Source organism: Callorhinchus milii, unplaced genomic scaffold (assembly GCF_018977255.1).
Source record: "Callorhinchus milii isolate IMCB2004 unplaced genomic scaffold, IMCB_Cmil_1.0 Scaffold1, whole genome shotgun sequence".
Lineage (NCBI taxonomy): Eukaryota > Metazoa > Chordata > Chondrichthyes > Chimaeriformes > Callorhinchidae > Callorhinchus > Callorhinchus milii.
In genome coordinates, this window is record NW_024704742.1 from 18573757 (window position 1) to 18595925 (window position 22169).

Consider the following 22169-nt stretch of genomic DNA (forward strand, 5'->3'; position numbering starts at 1 on the left):
TTAAGTCAATCAAATTGGAAGTTCTTGTTGTGTTTATTTTGGGGGAGGCTCTTCTTTGTTGCTGAGTAGACACTGCTGACTCACTGTAGAAGGTCGTCTTGCTCTTGACGACTGAATAGTTTGTGCAGATCTTTTATTTGTTCCCACTGTGCATGCAATGATTTGTGGTTTGCATCAATCACATGAAATTGACGGCTGTTGTATTCACAGAAGGGTCACCTCCAAAGAACCAGTGTAGAGCATGATAAACCTTTGGTTTGCGTAAACAACATGAAGTAAACCAATAAGTATACTCACTTCATGAGTCAAATATCAATCATCTGAATCTAATTTTTCCATCTAATTCACATTACTCTAACCCTTCACTTTAATAGACCAGTTTTACTGCTCTTTCTGTTTTGATGCCCCACTTTTCCTTCAATATAATTCCAGTTTAATTCCAGGTTGAGTTTGATCTGAATTCTGGTAAGTGGTATGAGATTTGCAACTAGTACAAAGCCATCTTTTTAATGTTAAAGAGAGATTCCAGGGGGATGGCTGGATTGCTTTTACATCTTTAATGATAGGAAAGATCCAGCAGGACATTCTGCTCTTCACTTATTTTTAAGATTTCATCTGCATTCAGATGCTGGGTAGTGGAGCTTTGCCCCTGTATACTTTGCTTCACATTAAGACCTATCTCTTCAACCATGCTTTCGGACACCTTTCTGCTCCCCTCTGTGCTCTCCTCCTCCCAAATTCGGGGTTTACGTGAAGCACATTGAGACGTCCTCCTGGCATGTAAGGTGTTATGTATGAGTAAATGTAAATTCTTGTTGCATAGATGGCTGTGGAGTTGCCAATAGAGTACAATGCTTCAACATTACACTGCATTAAAGCAGACTTTTATCAGTGACACCTAGAAAATGAAGGCTGCATTACATTTTCTAATAAAGTATAGATTGGGAAGAGCATGTGGAATGTGGAAAATGATTAGCAAATGGTAAATCCTGTGTGTTTCTGGATGTGTCTAAGGCTAACATGCTGGAGTGCTATTCAAACATTGATCTCCAGCTGGGCACCTGCCTGCAACCCAACTTCATGGAAATTACTGAGAGTAATTCCAGGAGGTAAACACGAAACATAACTGGGTGCCTGCAGAATCACCATTTATAAGATAATGTTTCCAAAACTATCGAGGTATAAGACGTGAAGTCCTGTAGCTCAATGGTTAGAGCACTCGCCTCACAAGCGAGAGACCTGGGTTAGATTCCCGACAGGTTGAAATGTTGGGCAAGTTTCCTTACTCCACATGCCTCTGTTTACCTAGCAGTAAGTAGGAACCCTTTTATTAGTTGAGAGGCGAGTGCTCTAACCAATATGATGCAGGACTCCACAAACGCATCCCTGCACTAGTAGATTTATACCACTACACACAGAGGTAGTGTTATAGGCAAGGTTTATATACCCTCTTGGAAATCTAATGCTTTATCGGATATGATTATTACATCTCAATGTTGCCATAATATATTCTAATTTATTCAATATTCCCTGTAATTTGCCCTCCTTTTAATAATAATTCTTGCATTTTATATACTGCCTTTCAGGGAGGACGTGTCAAAGTACTTCCCAGGATAACTTCAGAGTCTCCAGTGAATTTAGGGGAATGGGGGCTTCTGACTGGCCTGAGAGGCTATCTGCAGCTACACAACCCTGGAAAGCGGAGTATAGGCATGCACACTCAATACTGGAGTATAAGAGAAAACACGAAGAGTGGACAGATTTACCATTGAAAGCTTCACGCTGCCCAGTTGAGGGAGTTCAGCTCACTTACTCAGGTTAGTATAATTTCCTGATGATCATCACCCAATTCTTTCTATTTTAATGAAGAAACGTACAGGGAAAACAAAATCACTGAGAAGTTCATGTAGAATATGATGAAAACTTTCAGCCTTGGGGACTTTTTCATAGTGTAAGGATTATTAATAATATTCATTCACAAACTGGATTTGTTGCATCCATTAAGGTTTTCAAGGTGAAATTCGTGGCCTGGAATCTTGAATCTCAAGCTGGCAAAAGGCCAGAGAGAAAAAGAGTTGCCCATTTCCCATATGATACTCATTCCTTATTTGCTCCTAACCTTCCCTCTTCTTCTTGTAAAATAGTGACAGCTACATTTCCTAATATAGAGTTCTCCACACACATTGCCAAAGCGGCAGCATTCTGTAACACACTGATTTCAGACTACTTAGTCCATAATTAAATATACAGCATGTTTTTGGCAAATTTTAATGGCAGAGAAAACCTGAGATTTCCCAGCTCAATTAGATTCCGATATTCCAAGATCACAACTCACCAACTGACTGAAAATAGAGGGGAACTTGGAGGCTAATGTTAGTGAGGAACTTAAATAAATGAACATTAGTAAAGCAATAGTACTAGAAAAATTGATAGGATTAAAAACCAATAAATCCCATGGACCTGATGACCTGCATCCTAGGATTTTAAAAGAGGTGGCTGCAGAGATAGAGGATGCTTTGTTTTTGATCTTCCAAAATTCTGCAATGGTTCCCATTGATTGGAAGGTCACAAACGTAACACCGATATTTAAGAAGGGTGGGAGATAAAAATGGGGAGCTACAGACCAGTTAGTCTAACATCGGTGGAAGGGAAAATTCTAGAGCCCTTAATTAGGGACGTTGTCGTGGGGTACTTCGAAAATCATAACATGATTAGGTAGAGTCAACATGGCTTTACGAAAGGGAAATCATGTTTAACAAATCTTATAGAGATTTTGGGGATGTAACTAGCAGGTTAGATAAAGGGGAACCAGTAGATGTGTGTATTTGGATTTCCTGAAGGCATTCAACAACATGCCACATAAAAGGCTGTTGCATAAGATTAGAACCCATGAAATTAAAGGCAATATATTAACTTGGATTGGAGAGTGGCTAACAGGAAGAAAACAGAGAATAGGGATAAACGGGTCCTTCTCAGATTGGCAGGATGTGACTAGTGCAGTGCCACACGGATCAGTGCTTGGGCCTCAATTATTTATAGTCTATATCAATGATGTAGATGAGGAAATAGAGCTTAATATATCTAAATTCGCGGACGATACGAAGATTGGTGGGAGAGTAAGCTGTGAGGATGACACACAAAGAATGCAAAGGGAAATAGACAGGCTAGGTGAGTGGGCAAGAAGGTGGCAGATGGAGTATAACGTTTCCTATTCTTTTAAGTAATCCCAATGACCAAATCCGACGAAAACCCTTAAAAGTTATTCTGTACCTGGGAAAGCCTGGATTTCTCTCCTTATTTGACTGGTCAAACGCAGAAAACATATATTAAACAAATACAAATGTAAAAGTTACTCTAGTAAATTTAAAAGATCGTTCAATGTCAAAATCTCAAAGATGAAATGGTTCATTTTATTTAACACTCTTTTGTGTTACTAATGCAAATCTTACCCCAAAATGCCAATGTAGGATTTCTACTGGGATTTATCTTTAGAAATCCCTCATGTCAGTATTAAAACTGAAGGTATGTTAGAGCAGTGAATTTATGTTAACTGAGTGCTCTGCATGCTCACATTATGAATTCACACTGAGTTGAAATTATCTCAACAAAAAAAGTGCAATACATAAACTCGATATGGGGTCTGATTTAAACATGGAAATAATTATTCTAATATGCTGATAAAACATAAATTGCAACCTGAGACAAAGTTATTTTTGACAAATAATGTCAGAAATATTAAAAAATTCTGCAGGTGTTATGGACTTTTGAGATTAGCGCCACAGATTTTAAGCCGTATAAAAGAATAGTTTGGGGTCACATCCATTTTAAGGTCTTTATTGATCTTCTACTGGTAAAACATTGCTTGTCTCCTTTTTATTTTCAAGGAAGATTACCAATCTTTGCAGATGACCTCTCAATGTGGGCCAGGAAGATTATATTGGTACTTCAGCAGCTCTGCTTCGGTTCTGAGAAGCAACAATTGTCACAACAACAAGTTGCAGTTATATAGTGCTTTTCACATTGGGAGGACATCCCAAGGCACTGGGAAATGAAGGGTCTGCACCCAAGCTGGGGTTGGAATCAAGAAGGCTGGAGGGCAAGGAGGAAAGATGACCAAAAGCATGGTTGAAAAAAAAAGTCTTGAGATGAGCCTTAAGGGAGGCAAGGAGGGGGTAAGGCAGAGGGGCTCCATGATGGAGTTCCAGAGAAGTGGGCAGAAAGTCTGAAGGTCTGAACACTGATGGTGGAGTGGGCAGGGCTGGGAATGTGGAGCAGGTGAGCACTGAGTGGAAGGAGCGGATAGGTTGGTAAAGATTTAGTAGAGAGGTAGGTTGCAGAGGTAGGGTGGAACAAGACCGTAGAGGGATTCAAAGGTGAGGGTGAGGATCTTGAACTCAATCCTCTGGGGATGAGGAGCCAGTGAAGCCAGGCGAGGATGGGGGTGATTGGCTCAAGAAGCTTAATGTGGGTATTCTTAAGCAAGAATCATACAATCATAGAATATTACAGCACAGAAAGAGGCCATTTGACTCATCGTGCCTGTGCTAGCTCTTTGGAAGAGCTACACAATGAGTCCCGCTCTCTGGCTCTTTCCCTATATCCCTGCATTTTTTTCCAGTTCAAGTACCTATCCAATTCCCTTTCTTAAGTTGTTATTGAATCTGTTTCCACTAACCTTTCAGGCAGTGCATTCCAGACTGTAAGAAGTATTATGTTATCTATTATGCAAAGTCATAAAAATTTACTGGCCTAGTTTAAAGATACACTTGATAAACAAATTCAGTCAAAAATTTCCTTGGAATGGAAAGAGAACTTAATATCATATCTGCACACTAACTTTTTTTTGCTAGAGTTATGCTTATAACAGCATTTATAATGTTGGGAGCCACTGGAACTTCCTGGTAGCACAAAAAGTGGGAGCCTGATTCATACGTCCTGTTCCAAATTGCTTTGAGTTCAGGCCAATGTGCCACATGCCTAATTTCGGCACTGTGACAATTCGATAAAACTCGATGAGCGCAGAACACTGAAATCGGATTTTTAATGCTTTTAAAGAACCATTCATGCAATCTTCCCCTTTTATAAAATTAAGTAAGAATCTGCTCAAAGTTGCTGTTCTACTGTGGTTTGTACTCCTGTGTTTATACTGTGTGAGTGCATCATCACACTCTCCCTGAAATGACCTCCTCCTCTAATTGATGTCAGGAAAGGGGCAAGGCAATCCTCCCCAAGATCACAGGGAAAGGGCAATGAAGCACAAAGTTAGATTCAATACCAGGAAGTCTTTCTTTACACAACCTATAATCAACAGCTGAAATCGGTTACCAAGAAAGGTGGTAAAGGCCAGGACGCTGGACTCATTTAAAAACTGTTTGATTCTGTAATTGGCGGACAGTAGAGTTTGTATTCATAAGACTATATTCTGTATTCCAGAATAGCCATACTAACCTGCCGCACCCCCCCCCCCTCCCCCCCCCCAACCTGCCCACACCCACACCATAACAGCTTCAAGCTTTTAATGAGTCCAGTGACCTCACCTCAACCATTCTTCCTGATAACCTGTTCCAATTATTAATTACCTTCTTGGCTGAAGAAGAGCTTCCTGAATGCTGTCCTGAAATTGTCATTTGGAATTCTAAACCTCTGTTCTCCAGTTATCCTCACTCACATCCAAAAGTATTGCTCTTGGATTACTCAATCCCATTTACTATCTTGTATATTCTATAAGGTTTTCTGGACGATGAGGTCAAATGGGCAGAAGGATTTCTTTATTCATATCTCTCCTGTGGTCTCAACAACAACAACAACAACAAAATTACATTTATAGAGAGCCTTTTACGTCAGGAGGATGTCCCAAATTTAGGAAGTTGACTTTAGAAAGTGTTACATTAGACGGTATCAGTACCTCTTTGCTTATTATCCCTAGTCAGATTCATACACTTTACTAGTCATTGTTGTCTTGTTTCTTTTCATCGTGTCCATGTAAGTTTATCAAGCTTTCATTTCAAATAAACATGCAAATCTCCTTTGACTGTAGCGGAGTTTTGCGTCCATATTATGTGGAATTAGAAATTGACAATACAAATAAATGAACAGTGGATGACAGCGACTATGTTTCCAAAATCAAGACACCACCAAAGATGTTCGGTTTTGATTCAAGTAATACCCAGAATGTTTTACAGGAACGTAGCATCTATCAGACAACCATGCTCCATGGAAGCTCTACTTGTTTCCATTCTGTTCGGTTATTCACTATAGCTTTTGATTTCAACAGTTTTGCAGCCCAGGTTTTAATGGAAAAGTTTCAATTGGGACAATCCAAGTAGACCTCAGTATTCTTTTCCAGTCTTGTGTATTCCTGTGAGAAAGGAGTGTTTTTCTTGTAGTTAGTGGGTTAGTTAGTAGTTAGTTAGTCTTCCCATCAGAAGAAAATGGGTTGTTTGAGATTATTAACGCAGGAAAATTTAGTTTCGGGCCAAGGTGGGAATAAAAGGGAATGGTCAGATCAGATTTCTGGTTGGAAAAGCAGTATTCCTGCATAATTTAGTCACAAGACTTGTGCAACTAACTGACATCGCTGCAAGATAAACATGTCTCTGCCAAAAGCTAAGCGTACAAGAGTTAAAAGCTTTTTATTACATATAGCAATTATAGTTTGCTCGATAGATTTTCAGACATCCACCATTTCCCTCCCAAGCAGTTATAGGAAACTAAATAAAGATATGGGGCAAATGCCTTCCACAATGTTTGTGAAATGTTGGGTAATCATATAATAATAGTTCTCAATCCAGAAACAGTCGTGGATTGAGTGGCCAAATTATTATCTTTTTTAAAAGATCATAAGCTCTGGAAAGCGCTCCACCAATCGACTAACAACCGAGTTCCTACTTTCTAATAGGAAACCAGAGGCAGGTGGAGTAAGGAAATTTACCTCAGGATATATTTATATAGAAACATGTTTTTTGGTGTCATTTTGGTTTCTTTAATCAGCATAATTAGTATTTCAGTGTGAAAGTATTATTCCAATAATTCTCTTTCATTACCAATTTTTAGATGCTCAATTTACCTCTTCTGGAGCATCAACAACAACAACAGTTGTATAGCGCCTTTCACGTCAGGAGGACAACCCAAGGCGCTGGACAGTCAGTGATTTGGAGCAATGGAGGGCAGGGAGAATAGGATTAGGAAAGTGGCCTAAGGCACAGTTGAAGAGAAGAGTCTTGAGATGTGCCTTGAAGGAGGCAAGGAAGGGAACAAGGTGAAGGACTATACGATGGAGTTCCAAAGGATGGGGGTAGAGAGGGTGAAGGCCTGACTGCCAATGTTGGAGTGGGCTGGGCAGGTATGTGGAGCAGGCCAGAGTCTACTGAGCGGGGAGAGTGGACAGGTTGATATGGGATTAGCAGGCTACAGAGGAAGAAGGCTATAGGAAGGAGCAAGGCCGTGGAGGGCTTTGAAGGTGATTTTGAATATCCTCTGTGGGATGGGGAGCCAGTGGAGCCAGTGGAGTCGGGCAAGGGTGGGGATGATAGGGTCACAGAAACTGGTGTGGGAAAGGACACAAGAGTTCTGGATGATCTGCAGCTTGTGGCAGGAAGAATTGGGAAACCCGACAAGCAAGGAGTTGGCATAGTCAAGAGTAGATATAATAAATGCGTGGATGAGGGTTTAGTCTTGAGGGGTGAGGCAGTGTGACCACCTACTGGCAGATCACCCCTCCCAGTAGGTGGTCTCTCCCTTTTCTAGGTTCAGTTTCTGCCATTTTGTTTTTGATTTCGAAGTGAGAAGACAATTATTATAAATTATAGCTGCTGAAATGGCTTCTAATTTATTTTTAGTTCATCTGCCAAAGAGAGGAGAAATACATGCTCTCCCAGATAAAATATTATATATATTATAACTGAATGGCTCCAATTTAAGATTCTAAATGTATTAGATAATGTAGACCATGATGAGCTGTTTTATCTTGTACTGAACAGTAGAACCAGAGGACACGGTCTGCGATTGAAAGGGAGTAAATTCAAAACAAATTGCGGAAACACCACTTCAGGGAGTGAGCACCCAAGGAGAAAGTAGAAGCAGAAGGGTTGATTTTCAAGAATAAATTAGATAGATTTCTGTTAGGAAATAATATCTAGGGTTAGAGTATATAGTTTGGGACATGACATATGCATGTGACTGCCAGGTTGGTGGTTGACAAATTGGATGAACATTGGTCTTCTTTCATCTAGCAATTCTTATGTTCTTATGTTCTTAAGGCCTTTGCCCTAATTTAGAAGCTGCATCACAGACAACAAATTACAATAATATCACCTTGCTTCAAAGTAAAATATTGGACGCTAACTCTTGTCACTGTTGTAATTATCACAAGAAATGCTTAAAAAAGCTATAAATTTCAGTCTTGTATTCTGAATAATATTTGACCAAATCTGAACTCAGTCTATAAGTGTAGCTTTCTACCCTACAGTCTTGTTTTGTGGAGTGTTGGTCATTTTAATCAATGGACGAAGAATAAACATACATCACTTGGGGAATGGAACAAAGTGACCTGTCAAGGGCTTTTCTGCAGTCAGTTGCACAAACACAATTCAAAGCTACATCAAGTTTCACGCTAACAAACAATAGCTGGGAGACATTTGAATACTTTCCCTGCTATTAGGGAAATTGGCAGCACTTATTATTTCAGTCAATGAATTATAAAGTTACTTTGAAGTCAAATGGTAAGATTTTTTTTGGGTGGGGGGGTTGTCAAAGTCTCTTAACATATCTCTGTTAATTTGCCTTTAGATTTATCTTGACTGAGTAACTGTCCCACTCGTTTGCTATTGCCTGACCTTGCAACCATTCACAATTTTTCGCCCTTCGTGTCTTCCCCAAAACCTGGATGGAGAATAAATTGTCAGGAGAGCTTGTTGAAGGCCAGCGTGTACATAACTAGGGCGTTATAATACAAAGGTCGTTTTGCAGTTGGTAAACTGGACAAACATCATTATCCATTGCATCCAAGGGCAACAACAAAATTTGGAAACTGTTGTAATAACATCTGCACTGGCTAACTTTAAGATGTTGTGATGGCCTATTCCGTTTAACTTGTTGATTGGCCACCAGCAGCACAAGAATCAGACTGAACTGTGTTTGGCATTATGATGTGTAGCAGCTTTGGCGATATTGTCTTTTAACAGAGTTTCTCCCATGACAATCATTCATTACCAAAGGTGTAAAGCACTGACCAACCCAAATGTTACAAAATGGGGAAAATAGAATGCCTTTGGGATTCGTAAATAATGTGTTTATAATACAATTTAAAATAAATAATAATAATAATCCTTGTATTTGATATAGCGCTTTTCACATCTTGTTGTCTCAAAGTGCTTCACAGAATAGAATGTAAAGTGAATTTATTGTATATTTGTGGGCGAAATAAGGCAGTCAATTGCGCACAGCAGTGTCCCACAAACAGTCGTGGATTGAAGTGACCAATTTATTATTGTTTTTTTTCTTGAGGGATTATTATCAGGCGTGTAGAGTAAGGAAACTTGCCCAAGGTTTCACCCTGCCGGGCATTGAACCCAGGTCTCTCGCTTACAAAGTGAGTGCTCTAACCACTGAGCTATAGGACTCCACAAAATAAAAATCAGGCCTCCATTGATGAACGCCATACCTTCATTGTGATTGTAGTGTTAAAGAATATTTATTTATTTAACATTTGCAGGGTTCAAACAAGCAAACAAATAAGCCCATAGCAAAACGCAAAATACTTCAGATGCTGGAAATCTGAAACAAAAACAGAATTCGCTGGGAACACTCAGCAGGTCGGGCAACATCTATGGAGAAAGGACATTGAGTCAACGTTTCGGGTCCACAACCCTTCTGACAAAGTTATTCTGAAATAATTCCAGAGATTCACATTGAACTGTAAACTCCACTGGAGGGATCTTGTCAAAGTCTCTTAACAAATGAATCCACTTATGTCCATTTTGAAGTTGGAAACTGAATCATTATAAGACAGTTATAAACATTAGGTTTTTAGCAAAATGAAAAGGAGAATAAAGATTGTCTTAGTCATTGTTAACTGGGATCTAATTTGCAGGTTAGGTTTTATTAGTGGAAGCTTGTGTGATAGAATCGCATGCAATCCTTTTCGTTGGTTGTTACTTACATAATAAGAGACCTCAATAATTTCTCCTTTACACCTGTGCTGGTTCATGGCTTTATTTTGTTCGACCGCAAATATACAGTCAATTCACGTTACAGTATATTCTGTGAAGCACTTTGAGACGTCTAGAAGACGTGAAAAGCGCAATATCAAATGCAAGGATTATTATTATTATTTATATGGGTTGCTAACTCAAGCTACAAATTAGACCTTCCCTCCCCCAGAAAATTGTTTAATCCTTTAACTGCAGTGAAATTCTCATATCCCTGATCCTTCTATATTTTCAATTCATACACTCTGGGATTGGAAACAAATACATTTATCGGTTGTATTCAATTCAGTTTACCTGTGAACTTCAAATAACTCTTTGAGATATGCACCCACTCCCTTTCACCACTCTAAAGTCCTCAGCCAAATACAGGTAAGTTGTGTTTATACAAGTAGTAAAGTGAACACATTGTTCCTTTAAGAAACAATGAGGATAACTGACCTCATTGTGCTAGGGTAAAAAACAGATTAATAATAAACATACCAGCCCAGTATCCTTCATTTGCTTGGTGATACTGAGGAACAGTGTTAAAACGGGATAAATTCATAGTTTAAAGGGTAAATGGAAATTCCAGCTCTACCTTACAGTGGAGGACTTTTGGTTCCACTTTTACTTACCAAATTACTATTTGAACCAGAGAGGATGGCAACCTATTGACTGAAAGTTCCCTTCGCTCCCTTCCTCACTCCCTTCACCTCGCTCCCTCCCTTCCTATTTTCAGGTCTCTGCTGAAGACCTTTCTTTTCGACCTTTGGTCACCTTCCTCCCCCTCCCCCTGGCTCGGTCCTGGGATCCATTAATGTGAAGCACTCTGAGACGCCGTGCGGCGTGGAGGATGCTATATAAATCCAAGTTGTTCTTGTTATGTCTAGTCAACAGCTGTGAAGTGAGTGACCAATATTTTGTTTGGGGGACTGTTGGCTAGGACACTGGGATGAACTCCCTTCTCTTCAAGTAGTGTCGTGTGATCGTTAACATCCACCTGAATAATTTTAACGTTTTATGTCTCATCTGAAAGATGGCACCTCTGACAATGTAGGACAACCCCAGCACTGCATTGGAGTGTTAGTACAGAATATATAGTACCATGGATGGAATAACTCATTGTGCATTTGCAGGTGAACGTGGATGGCTTATTTGGATTGTATCTGAATGTTTGTGAAGAAAAATGTAATGATTATTTTTATTACTATTACATGATAAAACTATTCCTGATATCAACAGCAACAGTAAAATGAAATTCTGTTACGGCTTTGGCTTAACAGCCGAACAATTCAAGCTAATTCTGCTGAGAAATTACAGACCAACAGCAATGAATAGCAACATCACTAACAGTGATCGCCACTGAGCTGAATCCCATAATGGAAATACATAGAAAGGAATAGAAAATAAATGTTTCCTTGGGGTTCATTTGCTTCCCAAATTTAAGCAAATAGCTAAACTGATCCTGGTGAGTAAGCAGCTTTGTCACAAGGAACATATGTGAAGCATCTCAAAACATGAAACAAATGACCAATTTTATTTGGGGGATTGTTGACCAGGACACTGGGAGAAATTCTCTTCTTTTTTTCGAATGGTGCTATCATGGGATCTTTAATGTCTGTCTGAATAGGCAGACAGGACCTCAGTTTAATGTCTTATCTGAAGGTCGAGATCTCTGACAATGCAACACATCTCCAGAACTGCTTTAGAGTGTCAGCTTAGACTACATGAGTTCAAGTCCTGATGTAGCATCTTTATGTTTGGAGAATATCTCAAAGCTCTTTACAAAGCCTAAATGGGAGCCAGAGCTGGGAGGGGGGAGATGGTGTGAACATAGTCAAAAACGTAGGTGGGATTTGAAAACTGGGAAGGGAGGAGCAAGACAGAGAGATTTTAGGAGAGGATTCTAAATGACTAGTTCACTTAAGTATAAATATTGTGTACAATAAATAGTCATCGTTCTAGGCAATAATTATTTGTGAAGTGCTTTGAAACTTTTTGTCACAGCAAGGCACTAGGAAAGTGCAATTTCTTTCTTTTTTGACTCTGGATCCTACAACTTATGTAGATTTAATGAAAAGAGTAATTTGATTGGATTTTGTTTCCCTTCCAGCTGCAAATCAAAAGGGTGGAATGCAACATGGGCAAATTTCTGATCCTATTGCAGTTTGTTAGGTTATATACAGGACTAACGGGTAAAAGCTTTTTACAGTAAATTATCTGTCGATTCACATGCTCACTCTCTGTACCTTGGCGGAACCTGCAGCCCTTTACTAGCAGCATATATTCAATGGTTACATTTCAGTTGAGCTTAACTGCAACTTATTTATTTCTGCGCTTTTGCACACTAAATTCCATGTCACTCGATTGACTGCAAATTCACTGACAGGGTTGTCACTGTTGGACCTATAGAGTTTAGCTTAACCTGACATTCTGACCGAGTTCTATGTAGCCAGTCTACATTTTAAAACATAAACACAATATTTCCTCAAACGTCAAAACATATGCAAAAATGACACTAGTCAATCAGGGCATATTCATCTTTCAGAGATGAAAAATGCCTCAGCTCAATGTGTCGAATGGTCTCCTGTGTTGCACATTTCTATAGTTCTAAAATTGTGCAATATGTTGTGCTCAGATTTTCATGTCCTATATACATGCAACATTATTTAATGGAAATTAGTTTTACAAGCAATCGTTTTAGATATTCACTCGGCATTGTTCCGAAAAATAAATATGCTGATGCACCGAAAACTAAAATTGTTTATTGTTATCAAAGAATGGAGTTGTGCAGCGAAATCTTCAATAAAACTACGGTCTTCTGAGAACTTTCATTCACCCACATAGTAGTGAGCCCAGTGTAATGTTTTCTGATAGAAATTGCACTACTCCTGAAAACACCTTGTCCAGGAAGTGTCAAGAGCACCCACCAACATGAGTTGACCCCGCCATCATACTCCACATTTGGCAGTAAGTTACTGGTAAGATTACGGCAATTCACCAAAAATTTGCAACATAAATATAGCAGCAGATTCAAACCCAGCATCATTTTCCAATTTTACATTGCTGAGCAATTACTTCATTGTGTAATGGGCCACATTGCTGAGGTGTAGAGGTAAAAATGCCAAATATTGACTTAAGGATCATGATTAAGTGTCTTTCATGTTGGAAGAACATCTCAAAATGCTTAAATATTATCAATACTAATTCTATTGGCAGTGGTGAATAAATTAGTGATTTTGTCCGCACAATAATTAATGTGGCTGGCACAGTTAGCGTTTCTTAAAAAAATTTAAATGGTAGGATGGAATGTGGTAAAATTGCTGAATCTGTTGATGTGAGAGATGAAACAGACAATGAGTCCGTGTGTGGAATTTGTTTGGTTTTCTCAATGAAGAGTATACTTGTTGTGGAGTCCTGTAGCTCAGTGGTTAGAGCACTCGCCTCACGAGCGAGAGACCTGGGTTCAATTTCCAGCAGGACCAAACCTTGGGCAAATTTCCTTACTCCACGCCCCTGATACTAATCCCTCAGTAAAAAAAAACCAATAATAAATTGGTTACTTTAATCCACGACTGTTTGTGGGACACTGCTGTGCGTAATTGGCTGCCGAGTTTCGCCCACAAATGTACAGTCAATTCACTTTACAGTATATTCTGTGAAGCGCTTTGAGACATCTAGAAGACATGAAAAGCACTATGCCAAATGTAAGGATTATTATTATTTATTATTATTACTTTCATGCAGGCTAGTGGCTCCATTGATTTGTTAAGTTTGACATTTACACTGGGTAAATACATGTTTTTAGCTTCAGGAGCTTTCTAGGATAATGTAAGCTGTGAGTTAACTAGTGATATTGTGGTGACATGAATTTGGTGATCAAGACAATAATGTATAAACAAATGTGAGACAAAATAGAAGAGATTCTTCGAGGGATACAAGTGCTAAACAGAAAGAAAACAGTGGAATTGATAGCATTAAACATTGTTATGTTTTGGCCATTACCTCCTATATCTTTCTGACTCCGCTTTTAACTTTTTTTATAATAATAATAATAATCGTTGCGTTTGATATAACACATTATCACATCTTCAAAAAGTCTCAAAGTGCTTCACAGGATTTGCTGTAAAATGAAGTACATTTGTAGGCAAACCCAAATTTTAACACAAAGCAGAATTCAATAATTTGAACCCAGGTCTCTCGCTTGTGAGGCAAGTGCTCTAACCTTATTTGATGATAAAGTATTCATTTGGATTCATTTGGATTCTAAATGAGGCCAATCTGTCGACATTTGCCAGCAAAGCTTACTCTGTTACAAATTGCAAATAATGAAAGTTACACTTCCAAATAATGAAAATGAATTGTTAAATAAAATTAAATAATAAAAATTCTTAACATTAATCCTTACATTTAACATAGCACTTTTCACGTCAGAAGGACGTCTCTAAGCACTTCACAAGATATACTGTAAAGTGGAGTGACTGCTTATATTGTAATAATACCCAACTCTATTTCTCCACCTCACTTTGCGACCCCTAGTCCCCTGATGTTCTGTCAGCCTGCTTGTCAGACCTCAGGGGCTGGATGAGAACAAATTTCCTTTGGCTGAACGTTGACAAGACGGAAGCCATGCTCTTTGGCTCTCGTCAACATCTAAAATCTCACGGTTCTCACCTTCTCCACCTACCCGACCTCCCCCTAAAACTCTCTGAACCTGTACGCAACCTAGGCATCAGGTTCGAGCCACAATTATCCTTCCTCCCCCACATCTGGGCCCTCACCAGCACTGCATTCTTCCACCTCCAACGCATCGCCCGTCTCCCCCAATACCTCTCTCCGAAAGCCACTGAAACCCTGGTCCATGCCTTTGTCACCTCTCGGCTGGACTATTCAAACGCCCTCCTCGCCAGCCTCCCCTCCACTACCATCCATAAAATTCCCGATCCCCACTCCCCGATCACCCCAGTCCTTGCCAGACTGCACTGGCTGCCTGTCCCAGAGAGGATCGACTTCAAGATCCTCACCCTTATCTTCAAATCCCTCCACTCCTCTGCAACCCCTAACTCTCTGACCTCCTCTCTCTCCTCAAGACAGTGCCCGTTGCCTTCGTTCCTCTGGGTCTGGCCTCCTCCTTGTCCCCTGAGTCCTCCGCTCCACCCTTGGCGGCCGTACCTTCAGCCACTATGCCCCGAGGCTCTGGAACTCCCTTCCTCCCTCCCTTTGCCTCGCCCCCTCTCTTCCTATTTTCAGGTTTCGGCTGAAGATCTTTCTTTTCAACCCGCCTTTGGTCACCTTCCTTGCCCTCCTCCGGCTCGGCTCTGGGATCCGTTACTGTGAAATGCTCTGAGATGTCATCCGGAGTGGAGGGAGCTATATAAATCCAAGTTGTTGTTGTTGTTGTTTGTGAGTGAACCACACAACTAATTTGCAAATGAAAATACAGAATATCCCCATATAGTGATTGAACATCACTTTTCCTATCACAGGTTTAAGATGCCTTCAATCACGGTCCTTTGTAATAGCTGATAAATTGTAAAAGTTGCAAATACGTGAAATGCAATGTTTCAAAATGTGGACACTGCACCTGCGTTGATTGAGACCTAAGCATCTGGTAAAGTCAGAGTCAATTCCTTCCCCCTGTCTAAATATTATTTTTCTCAGAAGACTCAGTATTATGCAGAAGGGCATCTCAGGTGTTAATTCAATACATTTAAAACTGTTCTGCATTATGACATTTTAGGCTCTATGAAAATAATGTTAAAATATCAATATACAAATATACAAAGTGGCTTTGAGTATGTTTTTATGCTCAGTGGAATATCAAACCCCAGGTCTGTGCCTACAGGAGAAATTCATGCTTTCTCTTTGTCTAGCATTAATTGTGTAGTTGGGCCTTATCAAGACAGAAAGGAGAATTAGATCCTTAACATGTTTATTAGACGGACCAGAACAAATAGGTATTGGACCACACCTGAGAAAAAAAACATTGGACTTGTGCACCAGACAGTAAAATCATGTTTTATTTCAAATTAGACTTTAAAAATTATACTCATTAAAATGAAACATTTATCTTTCCAAATAGTTTAGCAATGCTTGGAACTGGTGTGGTTGGTTTGGTGCCTTTCATTATGGGAGGATAATCAGATTTTACCACAACAACAAGCCAACTGTACAACAAAGTAACATTCCTGTTGCTTTTATGACCTTGTGGTGGATAATTGATATGGTTAGGTGAGATGTGTTCTTTGAACGAACAATAAATATAAACAGTTAATTATCACAGTAATAAAATGAAATGCCAATCTCTGAAAGTTAATTTATATCTTATTTACGGAAAGAAATTGGTTTGTTTCATGAAAAGGATATCCCTTCTCTAAATCAGATATGGTAATAACATAGCATGCCAACGTGATGTCATTACCAACCTTATCGTGAACTATAAATTCACTTTAAATAGTTTTAGAAGCTACAGGCAGGTTTTCAATCCCACCCCAGATAAAACCAATAATAATCCTTGATTTAGTGTCTTATCATGTCATCAAAATATCTCAATGTCCTCAACTGGATTAGTGCAAAGTGCAGTGACTGTAATTTGTATGTGGGCTCAGCAGCCAACTTACACACAGCAATGTCCATAAAGTGAATAACTAATTATATCTGGGGGATTGTTAACCAGGACGTCAGGCATTCTCTTTCTGAATAGTTTATGTAATCGTTAATGTCCACCTGAAAAAGCAAAGTAGAACATCTCTTCCGAAAAACAATGCCTCCAGCAATGCCTCTGGCAATGTAACATTCCCCCAGCACTGCATTGGAATGCTGGCTTGGATTGTGAGCTCAAAGTCATGATGTGAGGCTTGAACCCACAACCTTCTGATGCTGATATGAGAGTGCAAGGAAACGACCCAGGGTAATACTGTGGAAAGCAAGAAGTATGAGGCAGCTAATGACTCTGTACTGCACATGCTTTTGCTTTGGTATTAAACAAACAGAAAACCTGTTGTTTCAAAGAATACTCCCAATGTCTAGCATATGGCTGTACTTGCTTATGATACCGTTTGCTGTTGCAGGGCAGAGAATCAATCCAATGAAAGCTTTTCCTTAGCTGACATAAATTGTATTGTTCAAAGCAAAACCTTGACTGTTTAATTTGGTTCATTTAAAAAGCACTATTGATGCCTGAAATAGGATGGTAGCCATTGTGTTTGTTTCTGATTAATGTTCCACTTTGCAAACAGATAAATGTCATTATCCTTCATTGTTTAGTGACATATTTCTGAAATGCTTGAGGTATATTCCCACTGTTAAGTGAAACATTTTTGTTTCTTAATTGAAATATTTTAAATATTTTTTTTGTAATTGAAGCTTTATGATACATAAGGTGCATAATCTTTTGATATTGTCTTGATGCAAAAGGTTTTCAGTGCCTTGAGACGTCCTCCTGATATGAAAGGTGCTATATAAATGCAATTTGTTGTTGTTTGTTGTTATGGATTATGTGTCTAATTGCCAATGCTCCAAGTTAAAGTGAGAAATTTCATGCACAGATCTCTGGTGCATACTAATCCATAATTATAAGAGGTAAAAATTATAGTATTCCATAATTAACCTGGCATAAAGTAACACTCCTGTCAATTGTCCTGCAGATATAGTCATTAAACTTCACAGAGACTTTGTGAAGCACTCTGAGACCTTCTCAATTTTATAGGTGCTTTACCAAATACAAGGATTATTATCACTTCACTTTGCAATGTTTAGTGTAAAACACAGCATGACAAGATTCACATTACAGCTAGTGTTTACACAGTTAGCTACCAGTCTGTGAGAGACTCCCTCCAAAAGTCTTTGCTCCAGATTTTCTGACTGCCATTTTTAATTTTGATATGGTAGATTTGCCTTTAAATTGTAACCTCGAGAGGAAGTGATACGTATATTCTTCTTTAATAACTGTTTTCTGGGCTAGATTTGCCTGATCCAGAAAATGATGTTTCCTGATTGCGATTGAGGCCTTGGGAATCCTTGTTTTCTGGGTCACAACAAGTTACCTTGTGGCCATCATACTGGTTGGCAGGGCAGCCAATTGTTCACTGAATACATCATTGATGTGCAATAAGGAGTTTCATACATTGTTCACTACTCATGAAAACATTTTCCTTTGAAAGACTTAATAGAAAAGGCTTGAAAGTTGCCCTTTCCTTGACTCCAACTACCCTTCTAGGAAATGTGCCTCTTTTCAACATGAGAGCGACTGTGTGGAAAATCCAATAATTGAATCAATAGCAAAAGTTATGACCTTTTGGCTCCAGGCATTCTTAAATTTGTTTTAATTACATCCTGGATTTTATCTATAAAGCAATTCTGGTATCTATCCGTCAAACACACACACGCACACAATATTTCAGAGAATGTGCTTATACTGTCATTTGTAACTAATAAATGCTTTCGGTATTGCACCTTTTGGTCAACTTAATATGTTCCACACAGACTAGCAGCACTAATGCTTTTAATTGGCTAGGGATTGGCCAGGCTGCTTTGAAAATATATTATACTCTTATAATTCTTGAATGACAGCTGGTGGAAATAATCCAATAACAGGTGAAATTAGTGGTACAAATAAGATTCATCCACTGTCACAGCAAATTCATATATCAGTTGTCCCATTCAAATCAGTGATTTAAAAAAAAGCCTTTTAAAATTTATTATTCTTTGGAATATTGCAATGAAGGGTAATTAAAGTGTTGAATGGCAGTCACTGGAAAGTTATCAATGGCAGCACCACAGGTATTATGTGAAACACCCAGCTCACAGACTGAACAATGCAGCTCAAGGTAAAATGCCTTTATATTTGATATAGGCCCTTTTCATGCCCTCTTTGAACCCCTCCAATCCAGCTTCCGCGCTGCCCACAGCACGGAAACAGCCCTGGTCAAAGTCACTAAAGACATTCTGAACATCTGTGATCAGGGCTCCCTTTGCCTCCTTGTCCTCCTCGACCTCTCTGCCGCCTTCGACATTGTTGACCACTCCATCCTCATACACTGCTTATCCTCTTTACTTAATCTTCATGGACCTACCCTTGCCTGGATCAATTCCTATCACTCTCATCGTCTCCACTTTGTTGCCTCTAACAGTTTCTCCTCCAGCCCCCGCATTGTCACATCTGGGGTCCCCCAGGGCTCTGTCCTTGGCCCTCTCCTCTTTAATATCTACATATCTTGGTGACATCGTCCGCAGACATGGGGTCAACTTCCACATGTATGCAGATGATACCCAACTCTATCTTTCTGCCTCTGCACTCAACTCCAGGACCACTACTGTCCTGATAGACCGCCGGTCGGACATCGAGTCCTGGATGAGGGCAAATTCCCTACAGTTGAATGTGAAGAAGACTGAGGCCCTCCTGATTGGCTCACGCCAGCGCCTCAGCACCTCAGGCTCTGGCAGCATCAACCTCCATGGTTGCTCACTTCAACTCACCAGCCAGTCAGGAACCTAGGTGTCTTGTTTGACCCTCAACTGTCTTTTCTCCCCCAGATTCAAGCCATGACCCGCTTTGCCTTCCCTCATCTCCATAACATCGCCCGACTCCACCACTACCTCACCCCTCAGGCCGCTGAAACTCTTATTCATACCTTCATCACCTCCAGGCTCGACTACGCAAACGCCCTGCTTGTCAGCCTTCCCGACTCCTCCCTCCACAGGCTGCAGATAATCCAGAACTCTACAGCCCGTGTCCTCTCCCGCACCAAACTCCGTGATCCCATCTCCCCCATTCTCGCCCGACTCCATTGGCTCCCTAACCTTCAGAGGATCCAGTTCAAGATCCTGGTCCTCACATACAAAGCCCTACATGGCCTCGCCGCACCCTACCTTTGTGACCTCCTAACCCCCTACCAAACTGCCCGTTCCCTCCGCTCAGCCGGCTCTGGCCTGCTCTACGTCACCCGACCCACCCGACCCATCATTGGCAGGAGAGCCTTCAGCCACTCTCCTCCAACCTCTGGAATTCCATCCCCCATTCACTCCGCCTCGCCCCCTCTTTAGCCTCCTTCAAGTCCCACCTCAAGACCCTCCTCTTCAGCCATGTCATCGGCCACCCCCCTTCCCGTCCCCTCTCTTCTTCCCCCCATGACCCCAGCTCAGGTCTGAAATGCTGTACACTGTCCAGTGCCTTGGGACGTCCTCCTGACATGAAAGGCGCTATACAAATGTAATCTTGTTGTTTTTACGCTGAGAGGATGTCTTAATTCACAGAATATACTGCAAAATGGAGTGTCCGTGTATCTTTTAGGTGAAGGGTAATCCCTTACCCCCCAAAAAATAATTTGTTCCCACAATCCACGACTGTTTGTGGGGCACTGCTGTGTGCTGCCGAGTTTCGCCACAAAATATAGTCAATCCACTTTTCATTATACTCTGTGAAGCACTTTGAGACATCTCAACAAAGTGATAAGGTGCTATATCAAATACAAAGATTATTATAATAACATAAACCTTACTTACAGCACACTCTCATATTTAATTCCAGGTGACAATTGTGTTACAATTATTAACTAGTCAGTTAGTTAGTTATTAACTATTATTAACAATTATTACCTAGTCAGTTAGTTATGAGACAGTGATTGCTGCTGGATATTGGTAATTTAGTGCCAACTGAGAAGGTAGGATTGCAGATCCTGCAATTCTCCAGATGCTGAGATTATAGTCTGAGCTGTGCTGGTCTGAGGCTGAACATATTGCAGCAGAGAGGGTGAGGAGGTAACTAGAAGACACTCAGTAATGTTTAAACAATTCATTTAATAACTGTGACAACTATTCACATATGTTGTCTACACCCATTGTAAGTCCACATTTGAGGTCCATAAAATGAGATCCCACGAGATAAAAATCCAACAGTGCATGTTATAGTGCAACATGTTATAGTTTACATAAGGTCTGTCATCTGTGGGAACCATTAGAAGGAAACTGAGTTGAATAACTGCAGGAGATCAGGGGAGACGGGAAAGTTGGTGAAAGAAAATTGGCAAAAGGAAAGAAATCCTGAGTTGTGTAACTATTTTGTAAGGCACAGCAGGAAATATGTTAATTATCTATATTATGTACACTAGTGTATTATAAATGTTGTGGTGTTGGCATGGTCAGAACTCGACCTCCCACAACCCCCTCCACACCCCAGTTGCGTTATAATAAGAGTTGTTTCCTGAGATAGGCATGCCTCTGGGAACAAACCTTCAGTGTGAAAGTGGATGGAATTTATTGAAGAGGAAGCTAGATATCCACATGAGAGAGAAGGGTCAAGCCCCACATTGGGACTTGGAATCACATAGTCTGAGCTAACACTCCATTGCAGTGCTGGAGGGGTGTTGCAATGTCAGAGGTGCCGTCCTTCGGATGAGATGTTAAACCAAGGTCTGTGCATATGGATGGTAAAGATCCCATGGCAGTATCCACAAAAGAAATGAAGGTATTTTCCAGTGTCCTGTCCAAAAATCCCAATCCCCCATATAAGATTGATTACTCATGGCTGTTTGTAGGACATTGCTGTGTGCAATTGGCTGCCAAATTTGACCCCCAAAATGCACAGTTAATCCTGTTAAACTCTTTGCGCTGTCTCGGCGATGTGATAAGGCACTAAATCAAAATGCAAGGATTATTATTATTATAGAAAGGTATGGGAGGAAAAAGTAGTGGTTGAAGACTCATGAGGAGTATAAACACTGGCACGGACTAGTTGCACCAGCAGCCTGTTTTTGTGCTGGTCACTCTATAAATCTATGTAAAAATCTATGAAAGGATTTGGAGTTTTATAGTGCCTCGTTACATCAAAAATAATAATAATAATCCTTGCATTTGATATAGCACCTTTCACATTGGGAGGACATTTTAAAGCTCTTCATAGGACTTACTGTAAAGTGTAATGAATGTGTACATAACCCAGATTGCTTTCACCATCACAATTGACGCATCAAAACTGACAGATAA

The 22169-nt window shown here is 40.0% G+C and overlaps 1 non-coding gene across 1 annotated transcript; it reads left to right on the plus strand.

The window, feature by feature from the left end:
• The first annotated feature begins 13600 nt into the window (after nt 1-13600).
• Nucleotides 13601-13672, plus strand: trnav-cac. Its single transcript has one exon. It is a non-coding gene; the product is annotated as a tRNA-Val (tRNA).
• The last annotated feature ends 8497 nt before the right edge of the window (nt 13673-22169 follow it).